Source organism: Pinus tabuliformis, chromosome J, assembly GCF_031772625.1.
Source record: "Pinus tabuliformis cultivar Carrire ecotype Pingquan chromosome J, CPIR1, whole genome shotgun sequence".
Taxonomy (NCBI): domain Eukaryota; kingdom Viridiplantae; phylum Streptophyta; class Pinopsida; order Pinales; family Pinaceae; genus Pinus; species Pinus tabuliformis.
In genome coordinates this window covers 228251140-228272826 of record NC_142295.1, presented here as the reverse complement: position 1 = coordinate 228272826, position 21687 = coordinate 228251140, and positions in this window count along the sequence as shown.

Sequence of the window (21687 nt, the reverse complement as noted above, 5' to 3'; positions counted from 1 at the left end):
GGGAAGCCAGAGCTATGAATAACGAAGAAATACGATGGATGAGATGATCCATGCTTGCACTTGACTAAATGGACCAAAGCTTATGGTGCAGAGCCTCAACGAAAATGGGTGCACTTATTTTATCATACCCTAGATGTCATTCCAAGGAACTAGTCTATGGTAACAGAGCTCCGACATGGCACTATCGAGTGGGATATCCTGCGCGAAGGGTTTCTGTTGACATTTCTCTTTGAAGACCAATGGATGGATACCGTGGATGATGCATTATAGCTAGTAAAGACCACCATATTCAGAACATCGTCAGAACCAGAGGAAGTCGTACCATCAGACTGGTTGTGATAGTTGAGCCAGGCCTTAGCATGTTACAATGTACAAGTAGAAGATGATGAGGATGACCCACGTTACATCAATATACTAGAATCTGAAGGGTGTCATGAGGTGCGCAGCCATAAGATAGAAGATACAGACATCATGGTGCCATTGAAAAAAAAGCAAGTAAATATCGGAATAGACGAAGAGCTGAAGTATGCTACGCTTAGGGACTACTGGGATGACGCCATGGTGGAAAAGGTCGTCTAATTTCTCCGAGAATACTGAGATTTATTCTTTACAAAAATTACGGAGCTGAAAGGGATTCTAGGAGACCTAGGAATTATGAAGATAACTTTGAAGCTAGATGAGAAGCCATTGAAGCAGCGACCCTACCAATTGAATCCAAAATACAAAGCAAAGGTTCGTGAAGAATTGGATAAGATGTTGGTAGCAGGAATTATTCAACCAGTTGAGGAGTCCGATTGGGTAAGCCCTATGGTCATGCAGGAAAAGAAACAGAAGGGTGAGATCTGCATCTATGTAGATCTACAGAAGCTCAATGATGCTTGCGTTAACGATCTGTTTCCATCACCCTTTACAGATGAGGTACTAGAAAATGCGGGTGGGCAGGAAGCATACTCCTTCACAGATGTGTTCTCCAGGTACCATCAAATTAAGATTGCACTAGAGGATCGGAGCAAGACAACTTTTGCTACCAAATGGGGTTTTTTTCAGTATATGGTAATGCCCTTTGGACTGAAGAATGTGCCAGTGATATTTTCCTGTATTGTGGTAGCCGCATTCAAAGAATTTATCCACAAGTTCTTAGAAGTCTACCTAGATGACTGGACCGTCTTTGGCTTGGTTAAGAAACATTTCATGAGCTTACAATTGATGCTAGATACCTGCCACTAGCACCAGATTGCACTCAACCTAAAGAAGTGTACTTTCCTCGTCCCTTTCGGGAACTTGCTAGGCCATGTGGTTTGTAAGCAAGGACTGATGGTGGATCTGGCAAAGATCGTTGTCATACTAAATCTGCAAGCGCTGCGAAGTGTAAAGTAGCTACATGCTACATTAGGACATACGAGCTACTACCATAAGTTTATAAAATGCTACGCCCAGATCACGGCTCCAATGGAATAGTTACTGAAGAAGGATGCTATGTATTGCTGGAACGAGGAATGTAACAAAATCCTGGAAATGCTTAAGGAAAAGATGGCATCTACCCCTATCTTGGTCTTTCAAAAGTGGGACGTTGAATTTCATGTACATGTCAATGCATCGTGTATCGCACTGGGAATGGTACTTGCTCAAGAAGGAGTGGAGGGAATCGATCACCCGATTGCATTCACAAGTCGTAGGTTATCCAAAGAAGAAAAGAATTACTCTACTACTGATCAAGAGGGATTGGTGATGGTATACACACTCCAAAAGTTCTGCCACTATCTGCTCAGAGGACATTTTAAGATGTATACTAATCACTCTGAGCTCAAGTACCTAGTGAATAAGCCTGTGTTGGGGGGGGCACATCTGTCGATGGTTGCTATTGTTTCAATAATATGACTTTGAGGTTGTTGTACAACTAGGAAGTCTGAATGCAAGTCTGAATCACCTATCCCGAATTGAGACAAGCAAAGAACAAAAAAATCTAGAGGAGGGACTCTCGGACACCCAGTTATATGCCGTGCACATTGCAGATTGCCACTTCAAAGATATAGTCCACTTTTTAACTACGGGCACTGCGCCACAGAGATATTTAGTCCAAAAAAAGAAGGAATTGATGATACGCACAATAGATTTTATCGTAATTGCAGGCCACCTCTACAAGATGGGAAACGACGAAATATTGTGCAGATATGTACCAGAATTCGAGCACAGACAGATCTTGGCTGAAGCACATGGAGGGGTTGCTAGCAGACATTATGTGGGCCGCGCCACAACCTAGGAGATTCTTCGTGCTGGATTATGGTGGTCCACTCTACGTCAAGATTCGAAAGCATACTGTCGGGCCTGCGATGTATGTCAATGGACATGCAAATCATCACGAAGGGATGAAATGCAACTTTAGCTATAGATGATGCTACAACCATTTGAGAAATGGGCGATCGACTTCATCGGGCCTATTGAACCACGAGGAAAGATGGGTGCATGCTATATCATCATTGCGACTGAGTATTTGACCCGATGGGCTGAGGCATAGCCAGTTAAGGATTGCACGGCTGCGACAACATCAACATTTTTGTTCGAGAATGTATTGACTAGGTTTGGTTGCACCAAAAGTCTCATGAGTGATAGGGGAACACATTTTCTAAATGAAATGATCTGCGCACTCACTAAGGAATTTTAGGTATATCACCAATAGAGTATGCCATACCATCTACAAGAAAATGGGACCGTTGATGTGTTCAACAAAATTTTGGAGACCGCGTTGACTAAGGTTTGTAATGCATGACGAAATGACTGGGACTTGTGGATCCCTGTTGTGCTATGGGCATACCGAACTACGTGCAAGAAGCTGATAGGCCAGACACCATTTTGCTTAGTCTATGGCAAGGAGGTTGTTATGCCTATGGAATATATTGTGCCTAGTCTGTGGATCACGACAATCACAGGTATGACAGACCACGGGGCATTGGAAGAGAGGCTCGCACAACTAGAAGAATTGGAGGACAAACGTTTTCTAGCTGCATTCCATAAGCAAGTATAGAAACAACGTGAGAAAGCGTGGCACGATCGCCATATCAAGGTGCGCACCTTCAAGGAGAATGATCTAGTATTTCTTTATGACAGTAAGTTCGAAAAATTCCCAGGTAAACTCCGCATGCACTAGTTGGGACCCTATGTCGTCAAAGAAGTTACCGATGGGGGTGTGGTTTAGTTGGCTAAACTCAATGGAGACCCCTTCCCAGGAAGAGTAAATGGCAGTCACCTAAAGCTCTACACGGGCATGCCAACTGCCTGACTAGCTGGCAAAAATATAGTCTCACTGCTCCACCTATTTTAAAGAGAGCATGGGACGATAAAGCAGCCAGGGGGATAGATGCGCGAGTTCCACGGTGCGCGTACATTTGACCAAACACAAGGGTTGCAGTTGCATGAGAAGGTTCACACGGACATGCTGATAAAAGGAATGATGATCGTTGATATCACTATTCATGACATGATGTCTGCATTATAGCAAAAGGGAGAGGGCGGCAGGAAATTAAGAGAAGCAATATGAAATAGATATGGAATGAGCTGCCACAGGTTTTACACGAGAAGTTTACATGAACTGATACAGATAGAAATCAGTGCATTTGAAATTTGCATGACTTATAAATCACCGAGGGGAATCCATTGGGTGGCCTACACTTCAGAAACACAGATGGAGTTGTTCATTATCTTTGCACAAGGCATGCACCCGAAGGTAGTAATTTGGTCGATGGAGAAGCAAGACTCTCTAAGGAGTATGGGGGTGACAGCTGTGGGCATCCCGCAAACTGTAGCATCACCAGTAGGGGATGTATCGGAAAAGAGGGAACACGAAGCAGAATTGGTCTGGATGCCGTTGCCTCACCCAGGGGTAGGCCAATGCACTGCAACAGAATAATGGAAGGATGGACAGATGACGACCACGAGTAGATATGTAGTTAATAAGTCATCTTTGATGTCCCTCGAAGATTGGGATCTTGCAGACAGCAGCCAGGGTCTTGCAAAATTACAACGCAAGCTGCAGCAGATGGCGCGAGGAGAAGATACGAAGGTCGGAAGTGGCTGCGGTGGTACCAGGAGGTCTCGTATGCGGCTCCCCCGCTCATGTTAAAATCCTATGCGGGGGTGTTCTGTGTTAACCGAGTAGAGTAGAATGAGCATCATCGGTTGTGAGACGTGGTAGAAACATTGAAGCAGGACCCGAACGAAGTAGGAGACAATGAAGGAGCAGCAGGATGATGAGTGCCACTCAAAGGGAGGAAAACCATGAAGCCAAGGCAGAGCGTCTAGTCGCATCGGCGAGTGACTCAGGATGAGTCACGATGATTGTGTTGGGGGACTATTGGGTAGCGGAGGTCCCGTGTAATGGTTTTGGGGTAGAAAGCCTGAAAAGTAGGATTAAATTATTATAAAAACTCCAAAGTATGCGGAGTGTGAATTATAATAGGAGTGAGTCAAAGGGTATTCCGCCCAAAAATAATGTAAAGAAATATAAATAGAGTCGGCCTGCATAGGGATTGCGGGCTAAGGAAGGGTATAAATAGAGAGCAGCTCTATGAGGGAATGGTAGTTCTTTTTGGAAAATGAAATGTAATGGGTTTTTGAAGAAGATAGTCTGAAAGCATCTATAATTCTGAGTTGAGGGTTGGGGTAGTAGATAGAGGCTCTATAGCTATGTGCACAGAGGCCTGAAAAGTCCACAGTTGGGTGCACAAACCCCTGCAACCGAGTGCGCTGGGTAGATCTGGATGTTTTGGTGGGAAATAATAATAAAGATAAGTTGCTTCTATAATTCTGTGTTATCGCGCATCTGAATTTATGATTTATCTTTCTATATATGTTTAAATGCGAATGTGATGAATATATGCAAATTTGGGTTAATTTTGAGTACGCGAATGATTAAAATTGTTAAATGTTTGTTTAAATACCTTGCTAAAAAGATCTGATACATTAATTAGATTAGGTCAGTAACCAGCATAGTGGAAGTTACTCCGGGTTCGGATCTACGCGACTGCAGAGCAGCGTGACGCAGTAGAAAGGTGTGTAATTCCACTACACCACATCTTGATAGCCCAAGGGTGCAGAAACCTGGTTCCAACACCCTCCCCTGCTACCTCGGGTGAGACCTTAGTTCGCGCTCTGCGGGCTATTGCCGAAAGGTCCGGTAGCTGCGGGATTTTTTGGGCTAAATAACTCTTCCAAACCCGGGTCAGGCCCATATAAGCCAACACACAGCGCATACATAGAGCCGAAGCAGGCCAACAACAGATGCACAAATGGAGGCCAACTCTTAGTTTTCCCTCAGTAGATGTGAATTGGCTACATTTGCGAAACCAAGGCCAGTACAAAGGGGCATGCCAAAAAAATTAAAAGTGCATTAAACCCTCACAACTAAAACCCTGAATTTTTATTCAGAAGATCTACGAAGTTAAGAAGTTTGTTGACACGTTTCCTTTCCTCGGTATTTCCACCATCTTTATATTCGACGAAATGAAAAAAAACAATTGATGTCCATTGCACAAATAACATATTAGGAAGAGAGGTTAGTGGCACCAAAGATGTATTTTGCACGAATAAGAAAAATTGGCTACAAATCATCACAAATTGGATTAACAACACTATATTGGATTATTAAGAACAATCATAAATGTTCCTTCTAGTCTAGATGGAATTCAAAGAGCATTGCCTAAAGAAATTGATGGCACTATGACAACAAATATTATGTTTAAGAGAAACTTGGAATACAAAAGTGCCTATTTGTCTCAAAATATTTGACTCAAGAAAGTGATGTGTTCATTACATGACTTGTGCAACACATCTCTGTACAAAAGCAAAAAAATAGAAATTAACTATGAATAGGAAGAACATTCTGATCGAAGTAGACAAGATCATTAGAACAATAGTCCAAAAATGAAGGAACTAGACTTGTACCTTTAGAGGCCCACCTTATCCATGATATTGATACAAGAATAATATAGATTGCACCTTCTGAAAGGGTTTGTCCCCTAGGAATTTTTCAAGACAAATTCTCTGAAGAACTAAACTTCTTGACATTGTTCTTTGTATCAAGTTTCCCTACTAATGTTATTAAATGCTTTGAAAAAAAAGGTCTAATAATTGTTTTTGTTGGAAGTTGCATATATTGCACATGGTGTTATATTCCACTCAACTTTGCATTTTCCACTTTCACCATGGCACATGGTGCTATTGGCTTCTAACACACTTGATGTTTTGAGCAAAGAATACGAACAACTAAAATTTCCATTGATAGACGAGTCTTATGATTAATTGGGTCTCGATTTCTTTATAGTATTGACAAACAACTCAATGAAATTATGCATACTCTAGCTTGCCCATTTTGGAGCCTTGACATAATATTTTGTGGTAAGCTATGTCAAGCACAACTTGTACATGATTGCTGGATATTTGAGCAAGCACATCTTAAAGGAACCAGTGCTCCTTATAATTTTTGGAAAGAAAATGTGAAAACTTATGAAATAAGACATGTAATGCAATAAGACAATAGAAAATTTATATCCATCTTAAACAAAATTAGGACATGTTCAAATACTGGTGTTGATCTTGCATTCTTGAATAGCCATTGTTATAGATCAAGACCAAACGATCCAACTTCTCCATACCTATTTTATTTAAACAATAATGTAAATGAACATAATGAAAGAATGTTGTCTCTCATCAACAAAGAAGCAATTATACTAAATGCATATGATAGAACAATTGAATCAAAAAATATAAATCACAATAAACATATGAAACTACAATTGCCATATTCTACTGTGCTGAAAGAAAATATGCTTATTGAACTGATTGGTGGAAATTACAATATTCATGATAGCTTGGTCAATGGTGCTGAAGGAATTTTTAGAGCATGAACAACATTTAAAAATGGTGCAATTTGGATTGAATTTGTTGATCGAGTTGTTGGAACTAATCAATAGGAAAAATGGCGCATCTGTACAAAGATGGAATAATTTTTACATGGACACTTTTTACTAAATTTTGTAGGAATAGTGAATTAATCAACATAATTTGTTTTACAAGAGAACAATTTCCTGTCCAACTAGCATGTGCATGAAATATACATTGATCATAAGGGTTAATAATTGATAGATTGGCTTTTGACCCAAAACGAGTTAGGCAACATGGACTTATTTATACTACACTTTCTTGTGTCAATATATTAATTGTTGTATTTATTAAACAAATTGGAACATAGTAACTTTGCTCTCAATGGAAAAGTTGTTATTGAGCTAAATAGACTTAGACAAAATGCCTAGTATGAGCTTGAATATAGCATATATCAAAATAAAACAATTGATGATTTGAAAATATGTCCATTGGACACTCATAATTTGTCCTTGCATTTTAAAGATATCATTGCTAGCTATGATCTAATGAGCACTGACATTTTTTTGTTTCCAAGAAATAAAAGAAAAATCCTCTCCATAAAATTCATTATTGTCTAGCAAATATGACTACTTACATTTATACCATTTACATGGAATTCTCACATACTATATAAAAAATATTGTGGTTGAGAATCATATCACTTATACAAAAGATGAATTTGAATCAATAATTGCAACATTCCATGTTGAAAAAACCAAATATAGTTGCAAATCTATATATTGCACCAAATGCAAAAATTGAAGAGATAATTAATTTCTCAAACTCATTTTAAAGAATAGATGCAACAACTAGCCAATTGTACTTGTTGGTGATTTCAATATGGATATGTTGAAAACTAGCCATAAAAAAAACTGCTTTCATTTATTCAAAATAATGACTTCAATCTTGATACAAAAACAAATGACAATTGATTATAGCTCAATGCTAGATCACTTTTGGACAAAATTTTAAGCTAATATTGTTTCTTTGCATGTATTTGATGAGCCTTATTGGACAAATCATCATACAATTTGTCTTACCATATTTTTGTTGTCACCTTGAGTCATTTTTGCAATGATTTTACTCTAGAATTTCATTGTTGACTTGTCACAATATTTGTCACATTTGCAAACATTCACCTTTAACATATGTCTTGATTTGAAAAGATTGAAAAACAATTCCGCACAACAAAAAACAAGAAAACAACGAAAACATGAAAATATCAAATTCTAGTAATTCTTTAAAGCATGAACAAAAATTTGTTCTATTTCTCTTGTATAACTATAAATTTTAATCCAATGCTTGGTATGAAATATAAGCATTTTCTTTTCCACTTTGTTTCAGTTTTCTCCCTATAATGAATAGTATTATTGACTTTAGATCATAGTTCATATTTCATTATTTCTTGTGTGACTGATTTTAATAAAAATTAAAAATAAAAAATAAAAAAAAAAAAGAAAAAAATTACCATGGCAATTCTTAATAACACATTTCGAGAAGTGAACTATATGTATATTTGCAAATAAAATCTATAAAACATTTCTTTTATTGTTGCTTATGCACATTTAGTACATAGCCACAAACCAATGGCTAATAGTACTATAAAAACAAAATTCGTGTATATATAATTTATTATTGTAGAGTATAGATTGTTTCAAATGTTATTTGTATAGTTATCACTTACTTGATGCCTTGGATTTTCATTTTCTCACAATGATTGGTTCAGTGATTTTGAACAATATCATGGAAACATCTATCTCTAACAAACAAATATTGGAAGAACAAATGGTGGAAAATGAGAATCCAAAAAGGTTAATTTTGTGTTGCACTAAATGTTAGTATAATGAACTTATATATCTTCATTAAATCAATGTCAGTGTTTTTTGAAGCATGTTATTTTGATTTTGCATATAAGTAGAGCAAAAAAAAATCGAAGCAGTATCCTTTTCAATCATTGAAATATGCTTAGGATCATATGCAAAAACTTTTGAAGGTCATATATTGGTTATTTACAGGACAACACAAACTAAAAGTCCTAACTCTCCTCCAAAGGCGCGACTTCTCCACGCTGATTTGGTTGATAGCCATGGGCAACTGACTGTCACAGTGAACATGGGCAATAATCTTATAGAGTGTTTCGAAAACATGTTTACTGTTGGAAATAGTGTTTTAATTACAAACTTTACAATAAGAAACAAGGGTATTTATTAACGAGGATACGTAAAGTGTTGCATAGTGCTACAGGACAAAACTATGGTCGAATCAATTGCGTAGGTTTGTAAAAAACACAAGCTGGTTCCAAATACAACAATACACAATCTCCTTGTTTCAACTGATGCATATGAAATTGGGTCAATAGGAGCAATAGCAATAGGATGCCACCAAAATAACAAGAAACTAGAACTCAATATAAAAGATGGCGAATTTGTAGAGGACGAAGAAATTGTAAGTTTGTTTCTAGAATAAATATACTTGCATTTGGAGCAAAAAAGATAATAGTTTCTTTGAAATTGTGTTATTGTATCTTTGTTTAGCATTGTTATCATGGTAGAAATTATCTCATTATTCTTTTTGCATAGACTGTTTAACCAAAAATGTGTTTCCTGGTTGACTGCAGCTGTTATTGAATGATAGTCATAGACAACATTTTTTCAAAATATAGTATGAATTGGCATCAAAGATGAATCCACTCTATTTGTTCAAAAATATTGACAGAAATGATGTGAAAGGGAGTCAACAGTGACGCTCTGGATCAACAAATTTTGTTGAGCCATTGAATGATGAATGTGCAAAAGTGCATGTATTGTCTTTTTTAATGTCAAAAGCACAGGCATACTTACCAACAACTTCTTTTTTCAAGGAACAAGATTTTTAGTTTGATGTAAAAAATCTTGGATTTTGATAATACATATTGGTTCTAACAATTCAATTTTCCATGTGGTGAAAAAAAAACCACATCCAAGGAGTGCTGAAAGCCATAAATGTTTTCTCTCCTCCTTTTCAGTGATTTTTTGATAAATGAAAACAACTTGTCCATCCAAACACATAAAAATGCACAATTTGTAAAGATGGAAAACCATTTACCTATGAGCATAGTGTTGAATGCACATTGGAAATAGAGAATTGCAAAATTAATTGTATGTTACAAATGCCACAACTAAAAGAACATTGCATAGTTATTGTTGAGACACATTTTTAGGAATAAATGCAAAGCATATCATCTACAATTTTCAATTTAAGAAAACTTTGTCTTCGAGGTCTTTTTACTTTAATAGTTAACAACATTATTGTTGAGATAAAAGAGTTGTGACCAACAGACAAAAATATTCTTTCGTATATCAAGAGCATACAGTTTGACAGTTAAGTTATCGTTGTTGTTTTCATTTTCTATTTTTTGTATGGCATGAATTCATAATTGATAAATAATTACAGAAATACTAATAAATACTTTTGCTTTTATTGCAGGTTGTAGAATTACAAAACACAAAAAAATTTAGTCAAGTGATTTCTGGATATATGTTGAAATATCTCAATAAGGAATACTTTCTTTTGCTTTCTTTTTTTGATAACTAGTTCTTATTTCTTTTTTTCCTGTAAGTTTTTCCTACTTCACATGGAAACAGAGAGTAAATTGCACATTATGCAATATGATATTTCAGTTATATCATTTTTTATATAATTTTATGGTCTCATTGTTTTGTTAATGAGAACATTAGGTCTTAGCTCCACAGTAACATAATGTAATTCCATAATAGTTAGTATGCCAAATTATATATTTTCTGATGTTTTTCTCTCCACTATTAAAATACTGGCTTGGTTTCTCATTTTCTGTAAATTCTGGAACTATGTTATGTTAGGGAAAAAAGAACAAAATAACAAAAAAGAAGGAAACAAAATAGTTGCATGTGTATCAATGTGTTCATTTTTGTATATTCACAATTGAATGTTCTTTGTTAAAAGAAGGAAGTATAGGAGAATAGAGGTACTTGAGTTTATTTTAACATAGATCAAATCATCCTTATTTTTATGTTTGCACAAGTGTTTTTTCGTATACTGTGTGCTTATGCTGATTGGCTTTCCTGCACAGGTTTTTTTATTTCCTAAGATATATAGTGTTGCATTGTAGTTATATATAATTGAGAGTTTATTATCTAATGAATTAACAAAATGTCGGATACTTTTTTTAGCTCTTTGTCATCAGTAATGCATGGTCACATTCATTCATCATTTTTGAAGCCACTAGTTTTTCAATTTCGGGGTAATAGTTTATTGTTTACCATAGAACATGTTAATAGTCTCAAATGTTTGGTCGATGATAATGGTTCTTTGATGGATGGTGAATGATACATGTACTTTTTTTTTTCAGTACTGGTTCACGGATACCCATGGTCAGTGGGTCCACTATGTCCAGGATCGAACAACGCTAGGGTGGACCCCACTTGAAGGGGGTCACACCCCTCGGCCTATTGACTGACCTGACCCCAAGAGCTTTCAGGTTTCGACCCTGTGACCTCCCATTGGCGAGGCCCCGACTTGACCGATTGAGCTAACCCTTGGGGCTGAATGAGACACGCACTATTTGAAATTAGTGATCACTTTTTTGTAGCACATTGTCATTGCTATGAATAATAAATATATTAGCTATTTTGAACTATGAGCTCTTATGATAATTTTTTCATTGGACTATGTAGTTAATCTTACCTGGAAATTATGATAGATTTTAGTTTCTCTCTACCATAGTGTTTTTTGTAAAAATATAGCCTAAGGCATTTTATGTAATTATTATTTAACATATTCAATTTAGTTCTTTAGATATATTGTAAACAAGAGATTGAGAAATGTGTACAATAATCTCTCTATCATTAGTACCTTGATTTTTTATTTTCTATTTTTCATGTCACTCTCGAGTCTGTGTTTTCACTGTAACAATATGGAACTCATTATGATTGATAAAAATATCATTAAACTTGTATATTTGGATGCACTTACTTCTGAAATGCTGAAAGTTGTTCAATCGTTGAATCAAGTGCTTTTATTCTTGTATTCATTAAGCATAGTATAACTATGTCCAATTTTAATTCAATTTCATTTAGCCCTGAATTGGAGGCAAAAACTGCTATTTTAATCAATACACCAGTCAAAAACATATGTTAGATTAACATGTTAAAACAGAGTTACAAAGTATCATAGAAAATGTGTCTACAATTGCTCTCCAACCACCTATTCTTATTGTACCAATATTGTTAGTGAATCAATGAATTGAGGTCAATGATGATCCAAAACACATGCCACACACTTCAAACAATGGAATGAATGAGAGATCATGAAAACATAAATTTATGGATAAATAGGTATGTGTGTTTTAAACACTTATTACCTATTATTTAATATTGTTGGGAAGTATTATGAAATAATCTTTGAGTACACTCATCTTCCATTTGACATAATCAATATAACAATATTATACACCTACATAATCACGATACAGTTAATAATGCACTGATTTCTGAAACTAAAATTAGTCTGCATATATTACATATTTTAATATTTTAAAGTTAATATGATAATTAATATCACAATGCATTATTTTCCCTATAATTTTGTGATTTTCAATCTTAGTGTTTCTTTCATCATGTACCTTTGCAAATAATTCATTTTGCTGCCTTTCTTATGGGATATGTATTATGTTTTTATTTTGTTTACAGAGTGCTACAAGTTGCTACACTAGGTCACTGAATCCAGAAACTAGGAAAACAACAATGATGTTAAACTCATTTCTAGGTACGGCAAGAAGTCATAAATGGAATTTTCACTCTTGTTCTTTTTGAACTTTTTTATTTTTTTATTTTTTATTTTTTATTTTATATCTACATTGATACTAAGGCCTTTTTTTGACAAGATAAATTATGATATATTGATTTTTGTACTAGGCATCTACAAGGTCTCCCTATGTGCTTCGGATCAATATTGATATCCAGTGAATTCTAATTATTGTTATTGTAATGTAACAATAAAAAAAGAAGACATGCTTTCATGTAGAAGGGAAAAAATGCTCTTTGTCACATATTAAGCAATATATGCATGGTTATGTTTGACCTATGCTTATATTGTCTCAGTTGCCAACCTTGCAGGAAATTTCATGGTTCTCAAATAGTAGAACCACCGTGTATCCTCGATACTCTTTTATTTCTCTTGTTATTAACATAACAAAAGTTGTAGGTTTGTCTTGTTTTTCATATCTCTCTTTGTATTTTCTCATTCAATTTAACTAGAGGTATAGAAATGTTATTTCGTGAGTGAGCTATGAATAAAAAAAACATTGATTAACATTAAGTCAATCTAAGGATCCTTGGACATACAAAGCATCTCTATGCAACCCTAATCATAGTGCTTATTAATATATTTTTGTTAGCAAAGGATACACCATAAATCTTCCAATCATTAAGAAATATTCCATTTTCCTACTCCTCTTTCAAGAATCTAATTGAAATAAAGACAAATGTTATCACTGCTATTTCCTTTCATGTACTTGGTCAATGTTCATAGATTTCCTCTTGCTAATTTTGCAGTTATGCATTGTGCAGGATAGTTAAAAATTTGTGCCACTAGAGAGGAAAGCAGTGAAAAACATGATAGCTATGATATACATGATGATCTTAGGTATACTATCCTTTGTTTAGAGATTCAGAATCCATAAAGTTTGTCACTCATTTGTCCTTTCTATTTTGATATGGTTCTTATTCATTGCTTTCACTACAATATCACTACACATGATACAAGTGTCTTTAAAGCATTTTTGTTGCAAAAATATCTTTGATTGCTTTGAAAAAAAAAAAACAATTTTGTATTTTAGTTGGAGGAATAGTTCTATGTATAGAAATTATATAATATTATTTTAGCTACCTGAACAATTTACTTTGTGGTTATCAAACACAGTCTACATTAGTAACTTTAACTATGACACATGTAAACAATTATTTAGAAATTACCAAATCTAGCCTTGATTGCTAGTTTCAAGTAACTATAATCCAAAAATTTATTTAGACATTTACTAATTGAGTATTTATTGTAATATTAAGTAAATAGAACACAAGAGTTAAAGCTAAATTGCATATGTCAGTCATTTTTCATTATCAATTTTAGTTAAAATATGACCATAAATTAATTGTGCATAAGAGGAATAAAAAGCCTATGTGTTATTGCTAATGTTCTTTGTGATTCAAGATAAAAAAAAAAAAAATCACTCATTCCATGATGCATGTTTAGTGGGCCTAATGGTTAAGAGCATGTGTTTCCTCCAAAGAGGTCACAGGTTCAAACCCAGAGGGGGGTAAAGTATGTATGCCTTCATAGACTTAGCAGTCAAATTGCTGCACAGAGGTGGGTCCCTTGCCCCACAAACAAGGGGGTCTCATACACCAATTTGGTGTTTGGCTTGGCTGTGACCTTAAAAATGGATATTATTATTATTAGTAATTTTTTGATACATAAGATCTAATTTAAAATCCAAGCAATAATTTGCATTGTTGTTATGAGGTTTACAAGGAGCCTTTTCTGTTTTGTACGTCAAACAAAAAAAAAAGTTTTACACAAATAAACCTCTAGATTACATGACCTTTTGACCATGCGACTAGAAAGTTAGGATGACTAAGAATTTCATTATAAATAATCTAAGCAACCTATGGACCCCAACATTGCCTAACCTTTGAACTAAATGACCTAATTAAACCACTCGACTATGTTATAGTCAGCGGGGTTGGGATACAACAAGTGAATCACAAAACAAATAAAACTATCGTATGTCCAACATCTCGAATGTACGATTGGAACAATAAAGAGAATAGATGACTATGGTATATTTGGAATCGAGATATAACAAATTAATCATAAAATAAAAAAACTCTTGATTGGTGAACCACCTGACCTTCGATCCATCTGATCATGCAAATAAAATACTATTTTTTGCTTATTTGTGTGTTGAGCGCTTTTTAATAAAGATTTTAAAAATTTCCCGTTTTATGTTCAAATGGTTATTTGTTAGATAAATAAATTTTTTTAGCACTTTTGTGATTCCTGAAAGAAAAAACTAGTTGGCCCATTTATAGGGAATTAATGCATACGTTTGTTTGTTATTTTCACATTTTTCTAAGCAGAATTTTAAGATTTTAGGCTATTGTGCATGTATTCTCTTTTATGAAGTATTGTTCGAAGATAATTTGAAGTAAGTATACTGAGTACCAGTTTCAAAAGCCTCTCTGTAAGCATAATTTCATTTTTTTTAAGAGATTGTTGAGTGCAATTTCAAATTTTAAATTAGCAAAACTTATGTATGTTGTATTCACATTTACAGGTTATAAAATAATGAAAAAAGGGAAACTCTTTAGTGTCAAATTTAAGACTTTAAAGTATTTTTCCTACATGTTGTTCTTTTAACTCTTGTTCAAAGAAGAACTAAATTGAGGCAACGCAATACCAATTTCAACAAATTCTGTGTAAGCATAACGTTAATTTTTTTTTTCAAATTCTTGAGTGCAATTCCAAATTTTGAGTTGTCAAAAATTATATTACAAAATATCAAATTAAAAAATTAATATTTTAGGGTGTTCTGGTTGCATGCTCATTTCTTAAGTCATGTTACAAGAACCACTGAAATAAGGAAACACATCAGAAGTTTCAATTTTTTTTATGTATGCATAATGATATTTCTTTTAGAAATTCTTAAATTCAATTTCAAATTTTAAATAAGAAAAATTTATATATCCTCAGTTACTGTTTACATGTCATACAATGGGAAAAAAGGGAAAATCTACAGCGAAAAAACATAAAATAGTGAAGGTTAAAGAAAATATTATGAGCATGGATGTTGGACCAGTAGAACAAGTGAACTTCGGCACATTACTCATGTTCGATACAACCTACAAGATACAAAATGTAGGTATGATCACCTGGTAGGATATGTTTGAATACTTTGAGCAAAGGGAATGGTTATAAATTCCAAGAGCTACTAAAACAAAGAACAAATTGTTTGAAATAATCAAAGTAACAGAGTTACATAAAGTAGCAACTAGGGCTAGAATTTTTCCCTATTGCGACACGATTTTGTGGATTATCTCTCACACTGATATTAAAACCTAAACAATATTTGACCATCAAGAACTAGTAATAGCCTCCTAGAAATATGAAGTGTTATCGACCATGTATAAGCTCAACGCTCCACAAATCTCATTTAATTATGATTTTCTTCATAAATTTAGAAGTATTGTGTTGAAGGAAGCTCATGAGAATTATGATATAGTAATTGAAGAATGGTTGAGAGAAGAAGCATAAGGTTTCAAGCTAAAAGGAGAAAAGGACTGTCCAATAGCTCTTTTTAAGAAGCTTATTAGATTTCTTATTAAAATGCTAAGAATATTACATGGGGAACAAGATCCTAAACATTGTAAAATTAAATGGATCGTAATAATCCAAAGCATTTTGAATGAGGGGAAATGCTTAAACTAGATTGAGTTGTTGTCACAAAATATCAAAAATTCAGTGAAGTTATTAGTGTCATATCCCCCCATGTTCAATTATATTTTTTGTATGTATGCTTATTTGTTAGATTTTGTTATAAACTCAGTCCCATTTCCCCTCATGAAATGGAATTACCCATTTGACCAGGAACTATAGATTCAAAATTATGCTCCTATTCTATGGCAATCTAATTTTAAATACCATTGTTATGATATTTGTCACTATGTTTTGAATCCTTTGCATCAATTCCTATTTGGAACAATACCTCCCAGAATAAGTGATAATATGAAAGAAGGCCTAGAATCAATAGGTCACTGGTTTGTTGAAGAATTATTTTCCTACATTAGATTTTGTGGCTTTGAAGTTCATTCCCATCTTCTGCCCCAATATATTCTGGAAAGACTTGCTTTGAGAGAAGTGGCTAATCAAGTTGTTTTGTATGGGAAAGCCAAAAAGTTGAGTAAGATGCAAAAGAAACTCTGGCCTAATTTCCCAATAAAGTTTGGTGACATTAATATCTGAGACAAAGGACATGAAATCAAAGAAGCCAAAGAGCTTGAGGAAATTTTGTTATTTACTTTACCCCATTATGACTATGATCCTAAAGCTTGCATTTCCAATAATTATATATCAGCCAGTTATATTAATTTTTTTTCATCAGGAACCACCTTTCGATGTAGTGTTTATATGCATTGATGATTTTCAGAAATATGTCCAAAGAGGCAAACTCCTACATAGTGAGTCAAGATGACAAATGTAAGAATTTAGAGAGGAAATATACACAAATTTTCTAAAGGAAAAGGCTTTAAACCTCAACATTTCATTCAAAGAGTTAAGGTATACTGAATCTTTTCATTTTAATTTCAATGAACTCACTTTAGAAGCATCTATTATTTCTCAGAAGGGAAAAGAAATAAAAATTAAAAAATTAGAAGGTTACACATCAATACAAAATCTGAAGGAGAAACATGAAACTACAAGAAGAGAAAAGACTCCAGAAAAAACAAGAAACAATTGAACATGCGATTATTGTCATTAATTTATTGAAAATAGCAACAAGAAATGCTAAAAATAGCATTGCTAAAAGTAGCATTTGAGGATATTCCAATTTTAATTTGTCCTTGAATTAAAATTCGAATTTAGTCTCACCAGTTGTTTGAAAAATAATCAATTAATTCATCCTGAGTTAATTAGTTGGAGAATTTCAAACATGAAGTATTTTTGAAGTCATGCAACAGTTATCTCTTTGGTAGAGTTTAGGCTTCTGTGATCCATATCAAGTTTACAAAAAATATTTTTCGGCAAAGATCACATGAGACATCATTTGTTGACGCATTTCGAACCAACCAGTGTGGTTCATCGTCGGGACAAGTTGAAGAAACAGATCTAGCTTAGCATGTAATATTGACTATTGGACCGGGATCAAAACTTTTTTAATAATAATAAAAAAAGAAAAGAGATAAGTTATACAGGGGACCAATCACTTAATAAATAAATAAAATAATTTAAATTAGTGATAACAGTTAGTTAAAAGTTATTAAAAATAGTTAAAAATTATAGGTTAATTATTATTTAAAAGGAAATTAGTTGTAAAGGACCTCGCCTATGAATAAATTAATTGTGAATACAAGTTAATATATATATATATATATATATATATATATATATATATATATATATATATAGATATATATATATATATATATATATATATATATATATATATATATATATATATATATATAAATAATAATAATAATAATAATAATAATAATAATAACAATAAAATAAAATAAATAAATAAATAAATAAATAAAAATAAAAATAAAAATTAAAAATAATAATAATAATACAAATAAATAAATAAATAAATAAATAAACAACAACAACAACAACAACAACAACAAAATAAAATAAATAAATAAATAAATAAAATAAATAATAATAATAAGAATAATAATAATAATTAAAAATAAAATAAATAATAAAAATAAACAATAAATAAATAAACAAATAAATAAATAAATAAATAAATAAATAAATAAAGATATTATTATTTTTATTTTTATTTTAATTATTTATTTATTTATATTGTTATTTAATTTTATTTTTATTATTATTATTATTATTAATGAGTAAAAAATTATAAATGAATAAATAATTAAAAAAAAAAACGAGGATTAGGACGAGAGTGCTGGGACCCAACATCGACTGATTTTCCAGCCATCATCTCTATTGAGATTACATGGCCTCTTTTCAATCTCAAGCGCCTCCCTAAATTTCCGATGATGGAAGTGCGAAACTTTAGCAATAACACTAACTTCCTCAATACAAACATGATGATTGGTTTTCTCAGCGTGCTCAGCCAAAGCGGAAGACTTAGTACGCCTATGCTTAAGATCAGCAGCATGCTCACTAATCCTCTGGTTAATGGAGCGACCAGTTTCCCCAATGTAGAGGGTCCCACAAGAACAGGGGATCAAGTACACACCTTTCATATCTTTAGGGTTGATAGGATCCTTTGCTGATCTAAGGGACATGCGAATGGTGTTCAGGGGCCTAAAGGTCACAGGAACATCATGCGACCTGAGAATCCTACCAATCTTATCAGTAGTCCCCTGAACATAAGGAAGAAGGACACCAGGAACTCGCTCCTTCGGTTCTCGATGAAAAAGTGAATTCTTCGAAGCTTTAACGAAAGCCCTCTGACCCAAGAATCTACTATAACCGTTCTCAACAAAGACATCAAGGAGATGGGATTTTTCATTCTCTAAACTCTCCTTATCCGAGATCCTTAGGGCCTGAGTAGCCAGGGTATTGAGAACACCCAACTTTTGAGCCGGGAAATGATGGGAACTGGCATGAAGATACTGCTCAGTATGCGTTTTCTTCCGAAAAACTCGGTGGCCGAGGGAACCATCAGTCTTCTTAGAAATAAGAATATCGAGGAACGGAAGGCAACCATCGACCTCTTGCTCCATGGTGAACTTAATGGCAGAGGATTGATTATTGAGATGAATGAAGAAGAGATTTAATTCCTCTTGGCCGTGAGGCCAGATAACATTGGTGTCATCCACATATCTTTTCCAAAGCTTCGGCAGGAGCCTGGAAGAGTTTAGAGCCTTGGACTCAAAATCTTCCATGAAAAGATTAACAACAACAGGGGAAAGGGGTGAGCCCATGGCAACCCCACAGGTTTGCTCAAAGAACTCTCCCTCAAAACAGAAAAACGTAGAGGTGAGACAGATCTCAACTAACTTGGCAGTGTCAGGATTTGTTAGGCGGTTGATCACGTCCATGGCCTCACTAATAGGGATGCAAGAGAAGAGGGAAAAAACATCAAAACTGGCAAGAATGTCCCTATGGTCAAGCTTAATGCCCTTGAGCTCCTTAATGTAGGAAGCCGAGTCCTTTACGAAGGACTCCGAACGACCAACCAAGGGCTTAAGCTTTAATGCAAGGAACTTAGCAAGAAGGTAGGTGGGACAACCAATGGTGTTGACAATAGGCCTCAAGGGAGCCCCATCCTTGTGAATCTTGGGGAGACCATATATTCTAGGCGTGATAGGGTTGCTTTCAATGAGTTTATGGTGCAGGGAACTCAATGAGCTAATGGATTTAATGGCAAGAACCACCTTTGTAGCAACCTTCTTTAACGGATTCTTAGGAAGCTTTTTGTAGCTACCACTATTATGAAGATGATCCAACATCTTGCTACGGTAATCAGCTTTGTTCAGAATAACGGCAGCACCACCCTTGCCTGCTTTTAAAACAATGATATCCTTGTTCTGGTTCAAGGATCTGAGAGCGACAGATTCTTCCTTGCTAAGGTTGCTCTTAGGGGGCTTAGCCTTTCTCAAGACAACCGCACAATCTTGCCTGATCGTGTCCTTGACTCTATCAGGTAAATTCCGGATCCGAAACTCGATGTCACAAATAATATCATCTACCGGGATTCTCTTTGGAGCCAAGGCAAAATTTAAACCTTTTCCCAAAACTTTAAAAACAAAAGGGGGAAAAGAGAAACTGGAAAGATTTAAAACCTTATTAGAACGAGAAGGAAAGCACTGATTAATAGCCTCATTCTCCAAGCTAGACGAATTAGCCTTAAAAGATGAAAACTTATTATGCGAATTCTTATTATGACTGAATCTATTACCATTATATTTATTGATAAATTTATTATTATTGTTAATATTCTTATTATGAATATTAATATTATAAGTATTCTTATTATCCATAATAATATTATTAATAATACTATCATAACCATTACTAATATTAAAATTATTACTCTTCTCAATACTATTATTAATACTATTATTTATATCACTAATGATATTATTATTATCATTACTAACCTTAATAATATTAGTATTCTTATTATCCATAATAATAATATTATCATAACCATTACTAATATTATAATTATTACTCTTCTCACTACTATTATTAATACTATAATTCATATCATTAATGATATTAATATTATCATAACTAACCTTAACTATATCGTTGTTATTATAATGAGCATTATATTCATCGTTTCTAACCTTAACTATATCGTTGTTATTATAATGAGCATTATATTCATCGCTTCTAATAAAATCATTGTAACCCCTACCACGCTGATCATAAATAGAACGTTTATTATCAATACCATTCTCAATCCTATTATTCATATCACTACCGATATTATTCGTATCAACATTAACTATATCCCTGTTATTTAGATTAATACCGTTATTATAATGCGAATTATATTTATCGCTTAAAATGAAACCGCTGTCATCCAAACTACACTGCTCATAAATGATAACAGAACGCTTATCAGAAGGAGGGTTATTCATATCATTGCTGATATTATTCGTATCAATATTAACTATATCCCTGTTAGTCAAATTAATACCGTTATTATAATGCGAATTATATTTATCGTTAAAAATGAAACCACTGTAATCCAAACTACGCTGCTCATCAATGATAACATAACGCTTATCATCAAGACTAGAAGGAGGCAGCGAACTCACCGAAGGGAGACTGCCATGCGGACGAGGAGGGGGGGTCGAGCCATCTCTGCTCCCCATGGACCTGCGAGCTAGCTCAACATCCGTGGACTTGCGAGCCAGTTCAACATCCAGCTCCACGGTCAAGTTATCCACCGGAGATATCAACCGGCCCGAAGGAAGAGGAACCAGAGGACGAGGAAGGGGGGCTGAGTTCCCGCTGACCAAAACAGACTGCAAAGCAACACCAGGT